Source organism: Lichenostomus cassidix, chromosome 1Aa, assembly GCF_008360975.1.
Source record: "Lichenostomus cassidix isolate B80296 chromosome 1Aa, HeHo_3.0, whole genome shotgun sequence".
Classification (NCBI taxonomy): Eukaryota; Metazoa; Chordata; class Aves; order Passeriformes; family Meliphagidae; genus Lichenostomus; species Lichenostomus cassidix.
In genome coordinates, this window is record NC_139480.1 from 29,267,036 (window position 1) to 29,285,332 (window position 18,297).

Genomic DNA, 18,297 nt, shown 5'->3' on the forward strand with positions numbered 1-18,297 from the left:
AGATTTCTGCTACCCAGAGGTTATCATTCTCCCTCTCCATCAACCTTCACGACACACAGCATTCCTCAGGCCCTTTGCGAAGATGAATCAACTCATCAGCCCAATAGCAAATTGTCCTGTTTTTACCTATTCTATTATATTCTGGATAAATGAATCAGCCTGGTCCAAACAGCACCAGAACTAGAGCAAGGGTTGAAGGAACACAGTCAGAAGCTGGGGGATCAAAACTGCCCTGTCAGGGGTAATGATGTATTAGATCAACTGAGCCATCCTCAGCCTTGCATGGGATGAACTACAGTTCCATTACTTCACAGAATAGCAAGTTTGTTTACAAATGCTTTTTATATTCTTGTCTTTATTTTTGTGTTTGTAAAGCCAACGCATGACATCTGTACAGCATATATATAATAGACTAAGACAGAATGTGAACATACATTAAGAAAGTGCTCAATTTATGAGTATTAAATTTAACAGATCTTAGGTTAAATGCAACTTACTCTGTTGAGTAAACAAAGATTAATATTAAACCCCCGTTTATGCTAGAGCAGGAGTGAGCAATATGTGATGTCTCAACTTGTGAATATTCATCTTCAAAATGCAGCACCAAAGCCATAAGGAAAGTGGAAGAGGACCAAATTCAAGCCCCCTGAGGAAACTGAACATCCACCAAGGCTTGACCAGTAGAATGCTGAAGGACCTGTGACAGAGCAAGGCTTGTTCTCACAACTGGCTTCTCAAAAGGCCAATAATAATGCTGGCAAATATCTGGCTCAGGAATACCACTTCCATTTTTCAGATATCACTCTTCAATTAAAGCTGAATTCTCAGGAAAATAAAAACTTATCAAATATTTAAATAGATATTTTAGTGGAGAAAGAAATTCTTACAATAACCAGTCAGGACATTCCCATTGGTTCTTCTCTCATATTTACTACTGTAGGTCCTACAGGGGTGTTAGTGGCTTTGTGCAACACCTTCCTAGATTATTCCCGATTAAATGTACAAGAGATGATCTGTGTGTTCAGACAGCCAAACCCAAAGAGCAGCCTGTATACATTCAGCATGGTAGCCAAGAGGGTCTCCAAATTCCATCTTCTTCACCCAGGAATAAGATATAAGTGTGCCCAAACCTCAATTCTGAAGCGGAAAGGTTTTCCCTTATCCAGCTTCAGAATTGCCTGATTTGTACACATGAATAATAAACATCCTCTGATTTGTCTGGCTTTTGCAAAAATTAGAAATACTCAACTTGCCCACTTAGATATCCCATAATGAATCACATTTGTGCAAATATTCCCTAACCTTTGCTTTCTCCTGTTGCTTCTGGTTTTTACTTGGTCTTCCAAAGGAGGACTGACTATACTTGTACTTCGTAGCTCATGGTCAAAACAGCATCAGGGCAGTTCTTCTCTGCCCCACTCTGGTGTGCTCTTTCAACAGCAGAAAGCTTATAAGGATCCAGCAACCACCACGTCTAAGTCCAACATCTGGCCCCAGCCAGCCTCAGACATAAGCCTAAACACTAACCACTCTAAGATCATTTTTTACTTTGTATTTCCAGTGTGACAGGAGTTTCATCTCTTTAAATAAAAGCATTCTCTGCCTTTAAATACCAACATTGTCATCTGGCCTACCTATAACAAAACCATTATTAGAGTTACTTAATTTAATTTCACAAATAGCTGAAGGAGTACCAAAAAAATCCCATAAATTAATGTGTGGCTCTTTGCATTGATTTCATTTATTCCTGTTGTCTGGCCTTAAATGGAATTGTGACTTGAAAAGTCAGGGTACACTGTAGATAAAATTTTTGATTGCCCAACACTGGAAAGGTTAGAAAATTGTAAACACACAGTCTGAACAAGGAATTTACTACTTCAAGCATCTCCGGTATTGAGTTCATAGGCCCCTTAAGTCGACATTATCTAATTAATGATCCTCAATCATACTGGTAATACATGAATGAAAAAGTTAAATTTGGTCACAATTTGTAAAATTCTTACAGAGAAATCTAACCTGATATTTTTAACTATTTTAATTGCAGAAACATAAGGTGTAACACAACTATTCTTGATGCAGACAAACAGTTTTCCAAAGAGGATATTCCATGCTCAGTATAGCCAAGTATGATGAATCCCTCCTACTCCTCTTTCTCCAACAAAACCACTGGAGATTTTTGCACTTGACAAAGAAGATGCTTTGAAAATGTAAAGTGCATTTCAATAAATGATGAATTTCTCCAAAAGTCGTTGGAAATTTACTTTGCAGAAAGATCAGAAGATCCATCTTTGGTCTTTTTTCCTCTTACTTTGACTGACACAAACCTAGGGTTCCATTGCCTTCCAAGTCAAGAAGATACATCTCCATTCAGCCAAGGTGGAAGGACATTGGTGTGGATTTTTATTTTCATTAAATAAAACCTGCAGAGAAGATAATCCCTATTGTTAATGAGCTTCAGATATACTAAAGAAACAAATGAAATATCACACACAATTTCTAAATGACCATAAGTAAAGAAACACCACAAAAGGACAGCAGTAATCTGGTGAACAGTCCCACACCTTGCCCTTCTCCAGAAGATCCCACCTCTAAGGTGACACAAAAACACATGGTCCAAGCTTTTTTTCTTTTTATTGTAAAACTTATATTATCAAATACCTTAAAGTAATGGCTGAGAAAACAAACTTAACTAGCAGGCTGATACTGATCTCTGGGAGAAGCAAGGGGCAGGGCTGGAGTCGGGGCATTCCTCCAGCTTGGGTGATGGCAACACCACTTAAAAGCACAGCAAGGAAAATGGGCAGGGAGGGCAGAGGGAGAGGAGCCACAGGGCCAAGTATCACCTAAATCAGCATGATAATCACATTTCTTCACAGAATTTTGTCCTTAAGAGAGGTTGTTCTGAGCCTGCTCCTTAATAAAGGGGATAATAGCTCATGAGAACAACAATCACAGGAGATATTTCTAGTCAGCTTTTGTTCTTGTACTTGGCCAGTTTATGTGCAGCCTAAGGGTATAAATAGAGAGACTATAGAGGGGATTAACAGGCTTTCTTTCTAGCAGGGCTCATGTGCCAAAGCGATGACTCTATTAGCATTGCTTCCCCTCAAAGGTTTGTTTCACTCAGAAACCAGCACAAAGGCACCAAACTCCTTCTGGGGCCCCATTTTTTCCCCTGAAGAGGAGGGAGGCCTCACTTGTGGATCTAAATACTTTGGTGTTTATTCTTCTATCTGGGATAACCCAACCAGATTTTCCACTTCCCCTTTGCTAGCCCTAGTCAGAGACAAGGTTTCTGTGGGGATTTTACACCCCTACAAGCTCCACATCAGCAGAGTCACTTCTCCACTACAGCACTTTAAACACTGACTATTATTTGATGAACAGGTTGTTAGAGATGACTGTGGCATTTCACTCTTCTGTGCAGTGGCAGCCTAACAGAACACTCCAGAGGATGGAGAATGCAGGGATTTAAAAGCTAAGCCTTGCCTCATGAAGTTTCAGGGCTCTGGAGCATAGACATCTATACTTGAACAAGCCACATCAGGGCCCCAGTGTAATTAACAGAGAAAAACTGGCACTTTTCAGGTGTGATCTTTCGGATCCATTTTGACTTATGCTCAGATGTGGCAAATCACCTGGAGGTAAACAAGAACTGGCTGAGTTGTCTGCAGGTGACCAGACAGGGTTGTATTTCTGCTCCTGTTCTCTATCTCCCAAGGACAATTTCTTTTACTAAGCTCCCAGCTGCTCAGTCAACCCCCAGCTTCTCAGTTTGGAGGGTTTTTGTTTGTTTTTAAATACAATCTCATTTTTGCAAACCTTTTTAAAAATTAATATTCCCTTTTTAGGGATAGATCTCACACAAACGTAATCATCATGGAGAACTCGGGGAGGCACAGCAGAGAGTGCAGTGACTTCCCATGGAGTGAACAGCTGGAGAATAATAGCATGGAACATATCCATCAGCAGAGGAGCAACAGGACTTTGCATAGGACTAGGCATAGGATGCATTGGATTCACCAAAATGTCTGCACATGTGATTAAATTAAACATAATCACAAGTTTAGACACTTCACTGGACCAGCTCTAGGTTCCAGCATGTCAAAGGATGAAGCCCTCACAGTCTATGGCTGACACCATTCCCACAGATGCATCTTTAAGCAATTTGAAAAACTAATCAGTCTGATTTTGACCATCCATGTGGTGGACAAGGTCTCTCTGGTGGGCTGTAATCAGCTGTGTGATCCTGTCCGATATGTGCAGGGCTCAGTTTAAGCAACTGGAAACAACAGCCTGCATGACAGGATAATCATTCATCCCAGGTGCCTCGTGCATCGCCAGGATGAAGGCTGAGAGCCATCTCAACAGCTAAGCGTGAATTACTGCACCATAATTCAAAGTCAGTGGTATCTTTTATTAATCATTTATAGAGCTGTGTATTATTAATATATGCAGAAGCAGCTGTCTCTCTCTCTCTAGTGGAATTTGCTTTTGTGAGTGATTTGGGGGAGACCAAGGAGATGAAGAACCAGAAGCCCAGCAGAGCTTTCCCAAAAGAGCAGGAGAGCTTCAGAAGTAGGTCACAAAAGCTCTCAGTAGGTAGATCGGTCCTTCCCTCATTAGGCTAATTTTAAGCACCCAGGGCCAGCTCCTTAGCTAGTATAAAGGAGTTTGGTCCCATTGATTCCATTTCAGACAGACATATTGACACTCCCTGAAAATTAGGCCCACGATTATTTAAATATAAAGAAATGCACTGCAACATACCCCAATTACAAGCCCAAAAGACATACTGGGTGTGCAATAACACTAAGCATGCCAGCCAATGCACTGCAGCAACAGTAATACTTTAATGTTCCTCAAGACATGGGGCCAAAGTGCTTTTACTGCTTCATCATGAATACATTACAGAGATAAGGCTGTCTCTATGTGTTTATTAAGCAGATATTGCCTTCTTATTCACTGGTCCATGTTTTCTGCTTACCAACACATTAGAGCAGCCCTACTATGACTTCTTCCACTTGAGAACTGAATCTCTGAACACTCTGAAAGATTAAAAAGCACTCTTGGTTTTACAGAAATCAGCTCCTCCGATTTAAATACCTAATTAATTTCATAGCAAGCATTTCCCAGCATTTTTTCTTTTCAATCCATTTATTGGCATGTTCCCTGAAGCACCTCACAATACAGCAAGACCAGCTTGCTTAGTTTGCTAACATTTGTAATGTTCCATGAAAAAGCAATTTTAAGGAATGAAGTATCCATCTCTTAGCAACCTTTATAATTAAGCAAAAAAGAAAAACTTTTTTTTGTTTTTTTACAAGAGCTAAATAGGAAATATTTTCCCTCCCCAGACAGTTTTTAAGAGTCCAAATTTATATATTTTGCAACCAAAGGAAAACCCAAGACCTTGGGAAGTTTTCCACAAACATATTTAAAAGCCTGGAAAAGGCTGGAGTAAAGCTTTTTCACCAGGCGTTTGGGGAAAGTACACTGAGGTCCTATGCCAATGTGTAATTACCTAAAATGACAGTACAAAATTATTTCATTAGAAGTAACTCAGTGAGTCCTTCCCAGCTAATTCTTATCCCAGCTACCATCCAGCATCTGAGCACACTCCTGCCAAGTTTGAAACCAGGGAAGCCTAACTTGAGTCAAAGCTTTCAGAATGCCAGGAGGGAGCCTGGACTCACCCCTATCGTGAAAGGAAGAAATGTTCCTCCCTGTTCCTCTTGTCCCTTTTCCTCCTCCCTCTTCCTCCTAGCTTGGAGCAGAAACAGCACATTTTAGCCAAGAACCTTTCTGTAAGGATCTGTGTCCATAAGAAAAAGAATATTTTTCCTTAACAGCTTCCACTTGGAATAAGCAGTTTAAGAGAAAAAAAAAAAAAAAAAAAAAAAAAAAAAAAAGAAAAAGAAGTGAAGGGTGATATTAACTCCTTAGAAAGTGTGTCAACGAGAAAAAAAGTTAATATATAGATCTCACAGTGTGAAAATTAACATCATTCTATAAAGCCCCAAGTCTGAAATATTGCTGCTAAAACACATCTAAGTCCATAACATAGAGCAGAAAGCACCTGAGACCTAACTTTTCCTAGTTTTGTCATGCAATTTGATGGAAATGAAAAAAAACCAGTTTCCTTGTGACCCTTTCCACTTAGTGACATGAAATATGTTTTGAGACCATTTGCAATCTGAAAGCTGATCCTGGCAAGGACTGAAATTTTAGTTGACAAAAAAGTCAGTTGTATTATTGTTTTCATTTCACTTTTAGGCTGATTTTCAGTGGTCTGTATTTGTCAAGAAGTGTGTTTTATCCTTGCTGGAAGGCTTGAACAAAACCTGATCAGTGCCTTATGCGTGTATTATAACTTGTAGAAGGGTGGAAAAGTTCCATCACTTCTGTATTGCTTAGTAAAAAAGCTACGTAGATGCTAGGTGGTTTTTAAGATTCACTATTTTCAGCTTAAGAGTTAGAGGAATTTTCAGTTAAAACATCGGAGTGCTTTTGGATCTGGATCGTAGGAATGTGCCAAATTTAGCTGAACAAATTTTCAGGATTTTAAATTAAGAAAAAGTACAGTTGACATAGAATCTTGCAATTAAAAAAAAACTCCGATATTTACATTAGTTACAAATGTATGCAATATTTTCTAATCTATAGCTTACATTGGTTATTGATAGTTTACCTTAGAAATAAAATGAGATGTACAACACTGAATGAAATTAAGTACTGATTTGCATTGCTTTGTGTGACTGGATTTATATTAAAACCTATTTTCTTTATCGTAAAACCAGTCCCCAAACCAGAATTAAATTTTTTGGGGTTTTTTCTCTACAGATAGGAAGACAATGCAACTGCTTGATGAGTCTTCTGCTAGGGTGATGACCTAAGGGGTTCCTGAGGGGCTGAAGCAAGGCTGAGTAGGTCTGAGGGTCAGGGTGCTCCCAGGACCAAAAACCTTGTGGGGATAAAGTCCTTGCTCTGAGCTGCTGACTCACCCAGAGACAACCACCACTACTGCTTGTTTTCCAAACTCAGAACCAGGAGCTGATGAGAAATCGGTTGCTCTTTCACACCTTCATGATCTATTTTTTCAGGAGTACCTCTCTAGGACTAGGTAATGGTAATTTAATGGGCTATTTCCTCCAATATCCACCTTTTACTGGCTAAATGCAATGCAGTTCACCTGTCTGATGGATTAGGAGAGCAATTCCTCCTTGTGTGAAGTAAAGCCCATAAGTCACAGACTGCTCTGCTCTTCATCTGAAAGTGCAGTGTGAAGTTCCACTACACTTTCAAAAGACAGGGTGAAGAGGAGCAAGGCAACAACTAAATTATTTTTTCTGTACTCATTTATCTATCGCACTTCTGATTTCAGGAGCTTCCTTTTTAGTGAATTTAGTTGCCCCTGCAGCTCTCAATCCTTCCCGCCCTTAGCTGAAGCGAAAGGCAGGTTTAATACAGTTCAGAAATGTCTCTACATCAGAGGAAAGCACGCTGTCATCCATCACCGCGTTCCCAAGGGATGCAGAGCTAAGGACAGCAGGGCAGGTGCTGCTGGTGGCTGTGGGGGAAGGTGAAGAAACCTTCCCCACCAGAGGCTCCACGGTGGCTGCTCAGCGTGAACAGACACAACCCCCTGCCCGTGCTCCAGCATCCACACCCATCAGCTGACCACACTCAGAGTGTCCTATACAAGCGTTCACAGAGGCAATAATTAAGTTATTTAAGCATCTTATTTTTGCCCACTGGGATAGAGGCCAATATGATGTGATCTAATATTTCTATTTCTAGAATTTCTAAAATACGGTCTAATTTGAAAATGGGCTGCAAAATAATGCTGTTAGTGAAGGTTTTAAAGATAAACAATCACTAACAATCTTTCAGCCAAGTACTAAGCTGTGTGGAATGGAATAAAGATGAGAGCACTTCACAGCTGAGGCAGCACAAGTTACATTAAAAATTTCAGTATGTTGCCATGCTACATGAGTTATGTTAAATTATTTTCCTTATATTTGAACTTAACAGCTGTTCCCTCTTTCTTTACACAGGACATTCTCCCATGCAAAATCATTAAAAGCCTATTAACATGAAAAACCAACCAACTTTGAAAGTTAATAAAATACAGATTGTTACATTTGTTTTTCTTCTTCTATCAGAAGAAGGAAGGTGAAATGGCCAGGCTCATTGCTAGATATTAGCTGGTATGTCAGGAATGGTAAACACCTATCCCTCCTCCCTTGCAGCAATGCAGGGCACTCTTCAAAATTCATTAGAAAAATAACTTGCCAGATATCTTTATAATTTAACCTTTGCATCCATATTCTGAGAATTGGCTTAGGAACCTCTCAAACTGGGAAAATCTCACAAGAAACAAAGATGATTATACTGTATTTCCTACCATTTTCCTACTTAAGATCCCTTGAGAAAATTTTGCTCTAAAAGCAAGTGGCTTTTATTCTAGAAAAGAGCAAATATACAAGACATCAGATTAACAGATGGGAATTAGAGGCCAGGATGGAAAAACTTATATGTTCTTGACTGTATACACAAACATTAAATTTCAAAGGTCACCTGAAAAAATATTGCAGTTGCACAACACTATTATTTTTACAGTTGACTTTGCAAATGATTTTCACATGCATTAAAAAAAAATTTAAAAAAAAAAATCAAAAGACAATGTGATATTTGGGGCATAAGTAAGCATTCCTACACCTAGTCATCAGAAACCTTATAGTCTGTGCTTTAAGATACACAAACCTGTTATTTTTGCCTGGGCGTTAGCAAGGCAATTACCTTACATATTTTTTTATTCTGCTATTATTTTTACCCACATATACATATTCAATTTCACAAAAGCATCCCAAATCCACCCTACCGCCCCCATAAACTGAGATCTATGTGACAACCTAAATTCCTTAGATAAACTCCCCCCTAAGTAAGGTTAACATGTACAAAGGCCTCTGAGAGTGCAAAGAGGAGCAGTCACAGAGGGCTACAAGATAAAGCCTCCCAGCTTTTTTAGCATTACAGCTGCTGTCTCTCCCCAAATCCTCTCTAACAACTGTACAAACCATTTCAAGTGAAAAGACATTAATTGGGTCAGAAAAAAAATGAGAAGTAAAACATAACAGAAATATAGTAATATGATATAGCAAAGGGAATTAAAATTTAAAAAAAACCAAAAAACCAGAAAGTGTCTGTGGAATGCATCCCATCCAGCTCCAGCTGCTTTGCTTTGAACTTGGGGGGTGTCCCAGTTTTTGCAGGGAGCTCACCTGCAGCCTCAGCCATCTCTGGAGTCAGGCTGAAGCAGCTGGGGGACTCGCTGCAGCCAAGCTACTTGATATCAAAAGTAAAGACTCTGCAGAAGGAAAAAAGGGAGTCCCTTACACACCTACAATCTGTTCTTTTTGAGAGAAGGTTGTTGATAGTGTATTTGAAGTGATAAGCACTATCCAGCTTTGTGTCTAGGGCTTTATGCTACATATTTAAGCTAAAAATAGTTTTTAAAAGCTAATCAGAGAAGGCCGTATAACATCAGCTAGGAAGTGTAGCTGGTCTGATAACTTTTTCTTCCCATGAACACTTAGAAATTTGAGTTTTCTCTGAAAACTAAATGATACTTCCAAACACAAGAGATTTAAGAATAAAATCCCCATTAGCAGCTATTAACAAGAGTGATCAGTGTAAATCCCTTCATATTAAGAGAAGAATAAAGTGGATTCAAAGACTCTCTAAGGAAGAAAGAGCAGTTAGAAACAAAAGCCCCAGAGACTCAGATCTCCCACCAGGCTTGGGAGCAGGAATCCACTGCCATCTCAAGGGCTCGGTCCCTGCAATGTCCCACCTACTGCGTTGGTCCTTCCCATTTCCCAAATGACACCCTGTCTGTAGGTGTTTGCTGGGCTGTAAGGAACCCACCAGAGTGCCCAGGCACAAAAGATGCATTTTTAACATTTCTGGGGTCTGCTGGGTTGCATGCCCAGATGTGCTGGGAGTGAACCACATGGTAAAAAGTGAGGACATGGCAGTCTCCATCCCCACTGCTGCTGAAGCCTTGCAGCAAAAAAATAAATAGTCATTGAATAAAGTAGACTGACATGAAATTGAATTTACAGAGAAAGTACAGCACTATAATCAGCTGCTTAGGGAACTTGTTTGGCTGAGTCCTCAGAGATTGTTACGATGGCTGTTGCCTATGAAATACAGTGGCACAAGGTGGTTTTAGGACTTGGTCTCGTCATATCTCACCATCACCCCCTGAGTTACCAAACACCAGCTGAACTGAGGTAACTGATTACTTGTTTCTGCTGCCTGTGTGCCTGCTGCAAATGCGTGAGAAACTGTATTTGCCCTGACCCAGTTCCATCCCTCTGTGAATTCTGCTTTCCACACTGACCACAGGCTATGCTCACAAGCTGGGCTGACTCTCTCAGCTCAGATGATGCAGGATAATGACTGGACTCAGGAGCTAACTCCCCAGTGTGGGGAATAACAGGAGTAACTCCCCAAGTGTGCCTTGTCTCTTCCTAGGAAGCATGCTCGCTATCATCTTTGTGTGTCCCTTCTCCCATCCAGGGAGCATCCAGCATCCCCTAAGCTGCACAGCTGCACCAAGCTTTACCAGCACCTCTTATAACCCAGAAAAGTCTTGTTACAAACCATTATATCTTCAAACATTATTTCCTGGTTCCATGTGTGTTCATGTATTATGTGTAAAAGTATCTCCTTTTTCTTTGACTTGGAATATTCTCAGACTTTCTGTGACTACCCCTATTTTCTTGGGTGGGAAACAGGGATGACATCTGCTCCTCCCCTATATAAATGATTTTTAGCCTTTACACCCCAAAAGGCACAAGGCAGAGAGCCTGACTGCACAGCCAGCTGGCAGGGAGCAGCAGGTAGCACTAGCTTAATTCAATTCCGTGGTCGTGGACCTCTAAAGGCCCTTTAGTGGGTCACAAGGAGTGTATAGATGAGTCCTTCTAGTTCTCTTTATATTTTGTCTCCTTTTCAGTTTTCTCATCTCTAAGGGAAACAACTCCAAACTTATTAATCTCCATTCATATCAGAGTTTTCCTCTTCTCCAATTATGTTTGTCACCGTTCCCTGAACCCTTTTTACTTCTTTTGTTATTACTTTGAACAAAGAGGGATAGAACAGCAGAAATAGAAGCAGTTCTCCAGATATACAACTTGCAAACGACAAAAAAACAGGTCAAGGCTAAACCGAACTCTGGATCAGCTCTAGCGAGGTCAGCGGAGTTACCTTAGGAATGAGTGTGCTCCTCTTCAGTCCCTTCTTGCCAAATTCACATTCCTTAATACTGCTCAAGCTGTGAAAAGCAACTGTGGCTGACAACGAGCTGTCCACAGCGCATGCAGCTGAAGTCACATTAAACATATTTTAGCTGGAAATGTAGATACACAAAAGCCATTCTGAGTATTTTAGCAAAAGCATGCCTAAGCTCGTCTGTACAGCATTGCAACACATGGCCAGAGAAATGATCTGGCCATCTGAAACTCCAGTTCAGATTACTGCCAAAATGAAGGGACAAGAAATCTACTGCCAATTAATTAAGGCCCTGCCTTTTGTTCCCATGGCTTGTGTCATCCAGTGCTGTTTAACAGGTTTTAGATCTTCTCATTACACATACACAGACTTTTCCTTGCTTTTATTTTTACTAAATCCTTCGTTTTAATACACCAATCAATACCATAAATTAATAATATACCACTCGGGATATGCTGCTTTTCACTTCCATTTCAAATTGCCTAATTTCAGCATTATGCTCAAGAATAAATAGGAGACCTTGATTTTCTATAACATTTATTATTTTGTGCATCTTCCACTCCATATTGACTCTATTCAAACATTTACTTTTTTATTTGCTTTCTGAATCAAGCAGCTGTGGTCCCTCCATCTCTCTTTATACAGAAATATCTCCAGGCTTTTAGATAATGCCTGTTGGTATGGCAAGACTCTGTTTGGTCCAATTGCTCTCTAGCATAAAGGAAGCCTGATGCAATACAACTAACTGCCCATTAAGTATAACAATGAGTTATCTTTGTGTATGTTCTGAGCGACTTTCAACCAGGCAAAAGAATTTGGACCTGTATCTTGATTAGTACCATCTTTCCTACAACCCTGTAGCCATTACAGCACTTTACCTAGTCTGTGGCAGCTGACAGTAGTTCTTCCAGAGCTTCTCAGCTCCTGAGGCCTTTTTCATCCAACAGTTTATGGGAATGTAGAAAAAAAAGTAAGATGGAAGCATGATCAGAAGAAGTGAACTATTCCAAATAATGGAACTGTGCTGGAATGTCCCATCACTTCTCTACCTCACAGCAACACCTTCGTGGCCCAGACCAGCAAGATCTTCCCTCAGGCAGATGTTTTTGACTTGGCAGTGTCTATAATTGCTTTCTGTATTAAGGATGCACAGTGCAGTATGGTGATTTCTATTCTGTAGAGTCAGTGCTCAAAGAGAAGAAACCAGCAAATGCCAAAACAGATTTCTAGTGATGTGTATGTTAATACTGAGCTCAGGAAGGTTTCCCCAATCCAGAATTTCTTTATCAAGAGCCAGATAAAAAGGCTGACAGTAGCCCAATTTCATGCAAGTGATCAGGTTTAATGATGCCCTGCAGAGAGCCTACTCTGCAGCTGTAACCACAGCCCCTCCCCAAACTGCACCAGAGCATCCATGTCCTCCCCCTCCACGGGGCTCGAGATTAACCTCCTTCCCTGCGGATGCAGCGAGCAAAGGGCTACACAGACACAACATGCCAGTTCCCAGCTGGACTCTGCTGAATAAGAGTGTCACAGATCTCTGTAAGATTTGCAGTCATAGCCAGCCAAAGGCATATTCATGAATTCTCACTTTGAATCCCATTCCATTTAAAAAATGCTGTTCCCTTGAGGTTTTTTTTTTTCAGTACTTGCAAACCTGCCAGCTTTTTTAACATATAAATAGGAACATTTAGTAAGAAAACAGGGACATGATTCTAACTCTATCAAAATACATCTGACAGAAAGAGCTTTCAGGAGAGAAAGAATTGAAACGATTCACTGCTTTTAAAGAATGGTTAAAACTCCATCTTTCATTACAGCAAGACCTAGGAGGAGTGGCTTTGATCCCTCAATATTATCGGACCAAAGGCAGTTAATACCTACTTCTAGAGTAGCAGCATTAGCTATTTTACAGAATTCTTTAAATTACTTCCAGGGCTATTAAAGTCAATAGTAAAATACCACTGCATTTACCCAACCAAAATTTCCCCACCAGATCAGCCCACAAAAGGCTTTAGAAGTTACAATATCAAGTGTCAGAAGTTCAGAGTTGCGACACTTTTAGCCAGCTTCATCCCACCAACTGTGGGAACCTTAGCCAGAAACAAAAATCTTGCAGAGCTCCTCTGAAGTTAATGGAGAGCTCCCAGCAATAATGCAGGCTGACTCTTACATGGGATGACTCCAAGACCCTGTCCCACAGAGAAACAGCCAGCCTTGGGTGGTACACCTAGGCTCCCTGTTGTATATGTGGGGACATACACATGCCTCTGAACAGGATCTAGGAAAGCCACCTGAAGGAATAGGGAACTCTCTCATCTAGCTGGCACACAGCTGGGGGGAGAACCTTTTCTCCCTCAGCCCCAGGAAGATGCTGATGCAACCTTCTCAGTTTCCTTGCTTTCTAGGAGCCATGAGGACACCCATCCAAGTCTGTGGAAGCCTTGCCCATTCACCTCTGCCAAGGCAATTTTAACCTAAATCTTGTTGTGGCCACCAGCATATATCTGGATGTCACTCTCCAGTTTCTCCAGGTTAAGTTTTCAAGGTTTTATTAAATGATTGCATGCCTGTTGAGCTAACAAAATAGAAAATTACTCTCTAATCTAGTCACTTGGAGTAGGCACAGAAGTTTCTGCTCTCAAGATTATTCAGTTATTTGATATAAAACATTGATTTTAGAAGAAATCAAAACACTGATCTGACAGAAGGAATTATCATGTTTAGTGGAAATACGAGAATACCTAGTTACTCTCAGCAACAAGATGGTGTTGGTCATGTTCCCAACATATCATTCAAAATATTAGGGACTTTTCTGGCAGAAAACTAGATGTCTGGAGACTTATGATTCTGCCAGGGTCAGCTAGCAACAGAAACAAGATTTTAAGTATTTAATTATGGTTTGACATCTCTACAAGTATGTAGGACGTGCTAGGAAATCCTACTGCTTCCAGATTTCTCTACAACATAAATCTTAGGGGAAAGTCCAATGACTGCAAAGAAAGAGGACATGCTGGACTCATTTAGTCTTTTTCCCTCTACCACATATAGATGGAGGCACAGGTGTAGCACATTGCCATTCATAATTCAGAATTATATAAATAAGTATGTAATTTTTGAATGATATAAGGAATGAGATGGCCTGCTATCTACATACCACTCATCATGGCTTATTGGCATAGCATGTTTGCCAAATATGATAAATAAATAGGGTTTTACAAATTAGTCTGAGAAATAAAGCTCACAATGTTAGATCCATTTAAAAAATATAATCATACTCCTATGAGACAACATTGTGCCACCTATAAGGTTACTACAGTTATATACAAGACTGGGAAGAGACTAGAAAAAGTAATGTGTGGATCACCACTGAAGGGAGTGGATAGTTGTGTATTTAAGCAAGTAAGCAGCCTGAGGAAAATAAAACATCAATATAAAACCATGAAAAAATCTGGGCAGAATGAAAAAAAAAAAGACAACATAGGAACACAGAAATAGAAAAAAAAACTAAAAGAAGAAGAGCTATCAAGGTCATCAGCTGACAAAGATGCACTTGTACACAGGAAAAGAACAGTCTTCTATTCATTTATGTGTACTAGGCTTTTTTTCTGATTGCTTAGAACTACAAAATGCTTTTGCACAATATATTCCTTATTCTATAAGGAATATTATATATATATCTATTATATAAATTGCACACATGCTTAATATATAGACATATTTTATAATATAACAACTCATTCCTTAACCTTACCGTGAAAATGTAAATTTTCTGGCTTTCAGTAATAAGAGAATCAGATTCAGGTTAATGAGAAGATTTGTCTGATTAACCTTCTCCACAGTCAATGACTTGTAATGATCCATCAGTAATCCATGCCTAAGTAGGGCTTCCAAATGAATTAAAGCCATGCCCAAATACATATTTATAGAAACAATCATAGGACACTTAAAGTCTGGACCTATGTGTTAATCAATGAAGTTTGGGAAAAGCACGCTTAGAGCATTCAAACCTCTACATATGCACTACATGTGACCAAATTATTGGAGTTTACAGTCTTTCTGGAAATATATACTCAGGTGTGAATTGGATCATTTGAAGAAAAATGGTCACAAGAAATTTAAAAATACCCAGAGATTTCCACTTGTAAATAAAACAAATCTGCTGAAAGATAATAGTGCTTAGCAATTGGAAAGTGACATTCCTGTATGTAAAATTAGTTGTTGGTCTTAATCCAGTTAGCAGCCTTGAGAAGACAGCTGCATCTTATGCTCTGATGGAACAAAGCCTGGAGTTTGAAAAATAAAATGAGGAGGTAATATAGACTTCACTAACTCTGTTAATGCTGTGGTTACATTGCCCCCATAAAATCATGTCGGGAAATTCCTTCTTCCACTGCCTTTCCATGTCTGTCAAAGAGATAAATACAGATGTCCTTTTTCTGAAGATGCCAAATAAATATATGAAATGCCATTAATTCTACTTTAAAAACTACAAACAGAACCAAACACACAATGTGCAGGTGGGACCAGGTCTTGGCCTTTCAGGTATTCACAGGGCTCATTTTAAGAACTGATATGTTGAAACACTTAGGACTTCTGTTGCCATTAGGACTTCTGTTGCCAGCAGGAAAGGCACTGCTTTCCAGAGATTAAAAACTGTTCCTTTGGGAGGGTCACAACATAATATTCCTTTGAAACACAGGGAATTGGTCACTGTGCAAGAAGTGGTAACAGACTCAACACACTAGAGGTCTGCTAAAATATGGCAATTCTACTCTTTCTGTGATTATCAACAGAGTAAGGACAATAATTCATTGCCAGTAATTTACTGGATCATTTTTGATTTTTCTCTTTATTAATAGTCACAAACAGAAGTTCAAACTTTCAAATATCGCTATTACTCAAAATTAGTTTTTACTCCCTCTATAAAAATGTCACATAGATTAGAGAATTTACTAAAATAAAAAAAAATTGAGATTATGGACTGCATTAGTAGGCTATATGTTGTTTCAGGCTTCAGTCAAGCTCATATCTGAATATTACAAATTAATATGTGATGTAAAATTTACTTTTGAAACAAAGAACATAAATGGTGCCTTTTCTACTTGATCATGATGCAAAGTTGCAAAACTTTGAGTACTTAGAAAACCAAAGTATGTGCTGACTTTCAAGTGTCAGATATTCAGACACAAGACCTCTTTTTAATAAGCCTAGCCAAAGGACAGCCCCAACCCACAAACTGTACTAAGGGAAGTATCTGGCCACCAACTTGGTTTGTGTTCTTCAGCACCACCGTCTTAATTATGTTTTGCTAATTATATTATTGACCTTCCTCTGAGGAATCTCCTCTCTCGTGAAAACAGTATTAACTCAATTAATTTAAAAATGGAAGGTGCTTCTGCTTTCTTTAACGAAGCAGAGAGCATTCTAAAAATGCCATAAAAGGAAGGGTACGAGAGCACAAATACCTCTACTGCCTACCTTGGGCCATCTCAGACTAATGGGAATTACTCTCTTTCTTGTTACCAAAACCACAGACTGTGAGAAGAAATAGGCAAACTACATCTTCACCATAATAATCAGAAAATAAGACGTGCCTAATGTAGGTCACAGCTCTTACAACTTAATCTAATCTACTATGATCAGAGCGCTGTTCTTTAAAGAAACAAAAAGAAAAATATTTGATCAATATGAGCAAAGACAAATCTCAAAGGATTTGTCTCAAAGACAAATCTCAAGGAGGCAGGTAAAGATTGTGCTCTGGTAAACAACAGGAAAAATCACAAGGAGTGAGGTCTGAAAAACAATTTGCTAAAAGAACCAAAAGACAGTCAAATCTCTCTCAAACATGATGTGGGCTGAAAGCTAGGTGGACTCCATAACCACAAAGAAGAACTCAGAGACAATCCCACTGCATGGGCTTTCCTGGTGACAATAAATAGAAGCAGCTCAAATATTGTATTATTTAGGGGAATATTTAGGACACAAAAATAAGATAGGTAATAATGAATACCTTAAGGTATTTCCCCAGAGTTGTAAAAGAACTGCTAAGTGCAATGCTCAACCCTCCCTTTAAAAGGGAGATGTGAACTCAGTTTTGGAAAAGAAAATTAGAAAAAGTCCAAACACCTATAGATGTGTAATTCTGACATAGGAACACTGACACAGGAAACTTATTGTAAAGCCAAGAACTTCTGTAGGGAGAAAATCTTACCTCACAAATGTGCTGAGCTCCTTGGAAACAGTCAGTGAGAGCACAGATTGTGGTGGAGCTGTTAATGCAGCATGCTGGTGTTTCCAAAGAGGTTTTGAGAAGGTCCCTCCCAAAAGGTCCTTAAATAAATGAAACTCTTGTAGTAAAAAAGAAGGGAACAAAAGGACAGGGCGGGGTGGGGGGTGGGGGGGGGGGCGGAAGGGAGGGCAGGGAGAGGTTATTTTTTCAAAGAGACATTTCCAGGGCAGCCTCACCAGCATCTATGGATGGTGTGCTCCATGTACCCAAAAATCAGCTCAGAGAAGCGAACAGCAGAATGGCAGGCAGGGTTTGTAGAGGATACAAAGTAGTTTAGGGCAGTATAAACAAAGGCTGTCTGCAGTGTGACAGAGGCAGCTCACAATCTGACACAGGTGGGATTTTTGTTACCTAACCACAGCATAGCTGTTAGAGAAACTAAGAACCACCTGAGGCTCATTTTGTACTCAGTGGAGAGAAACAGGCTTGATTCCCCTGGTCTGTTTGGGATATATACACTAGACTTGGAGGAATCATGGCCCTGAGGATGCCTCTTTGTCTCTGCTGCCTGTAATAGGTTCACATGGTGCCTGGCTCAGATGATGTTTATCTACATTTAGTCTGATGAACTGGGTCTGAATATGCGGGCTGTAAACTAACAGACAAAAATTCAATGTCAATAAATGTAAAGTAATGAATATGAAGGGAAACAACATTAACTAGACATATATAACATAATGGATTTTAAATTGGCTATTACCATA

The 18,297-nt window shown here is 39.6% G+C and overlaps 1 long non-coding RNA gene across 1 annotated transcript; it reads right to left on the bottom strand.

The window, feature by feature from the left end:
* Positions 1 to 3,921: 3,921 nt before the first annotated feature.
* LOC146443385 (uncharacterized) lies at positions 3,922 to 17,949 on the bottom strand. The gene is made up of 3 exons (XR_014847109.1): positions 17,770 to 17,949; positions 17,516 to 17,634; positions 3,922 to 4,031 (listed from the first exon to the last, which is right to left on the bottom strand). It is a non-coding gene; the product is annotated as an uncharacterized LOC146443385 (long non-coding RNA).
* Positions 17,950 to 18,297: the final 348 nt, after the last annotated feature.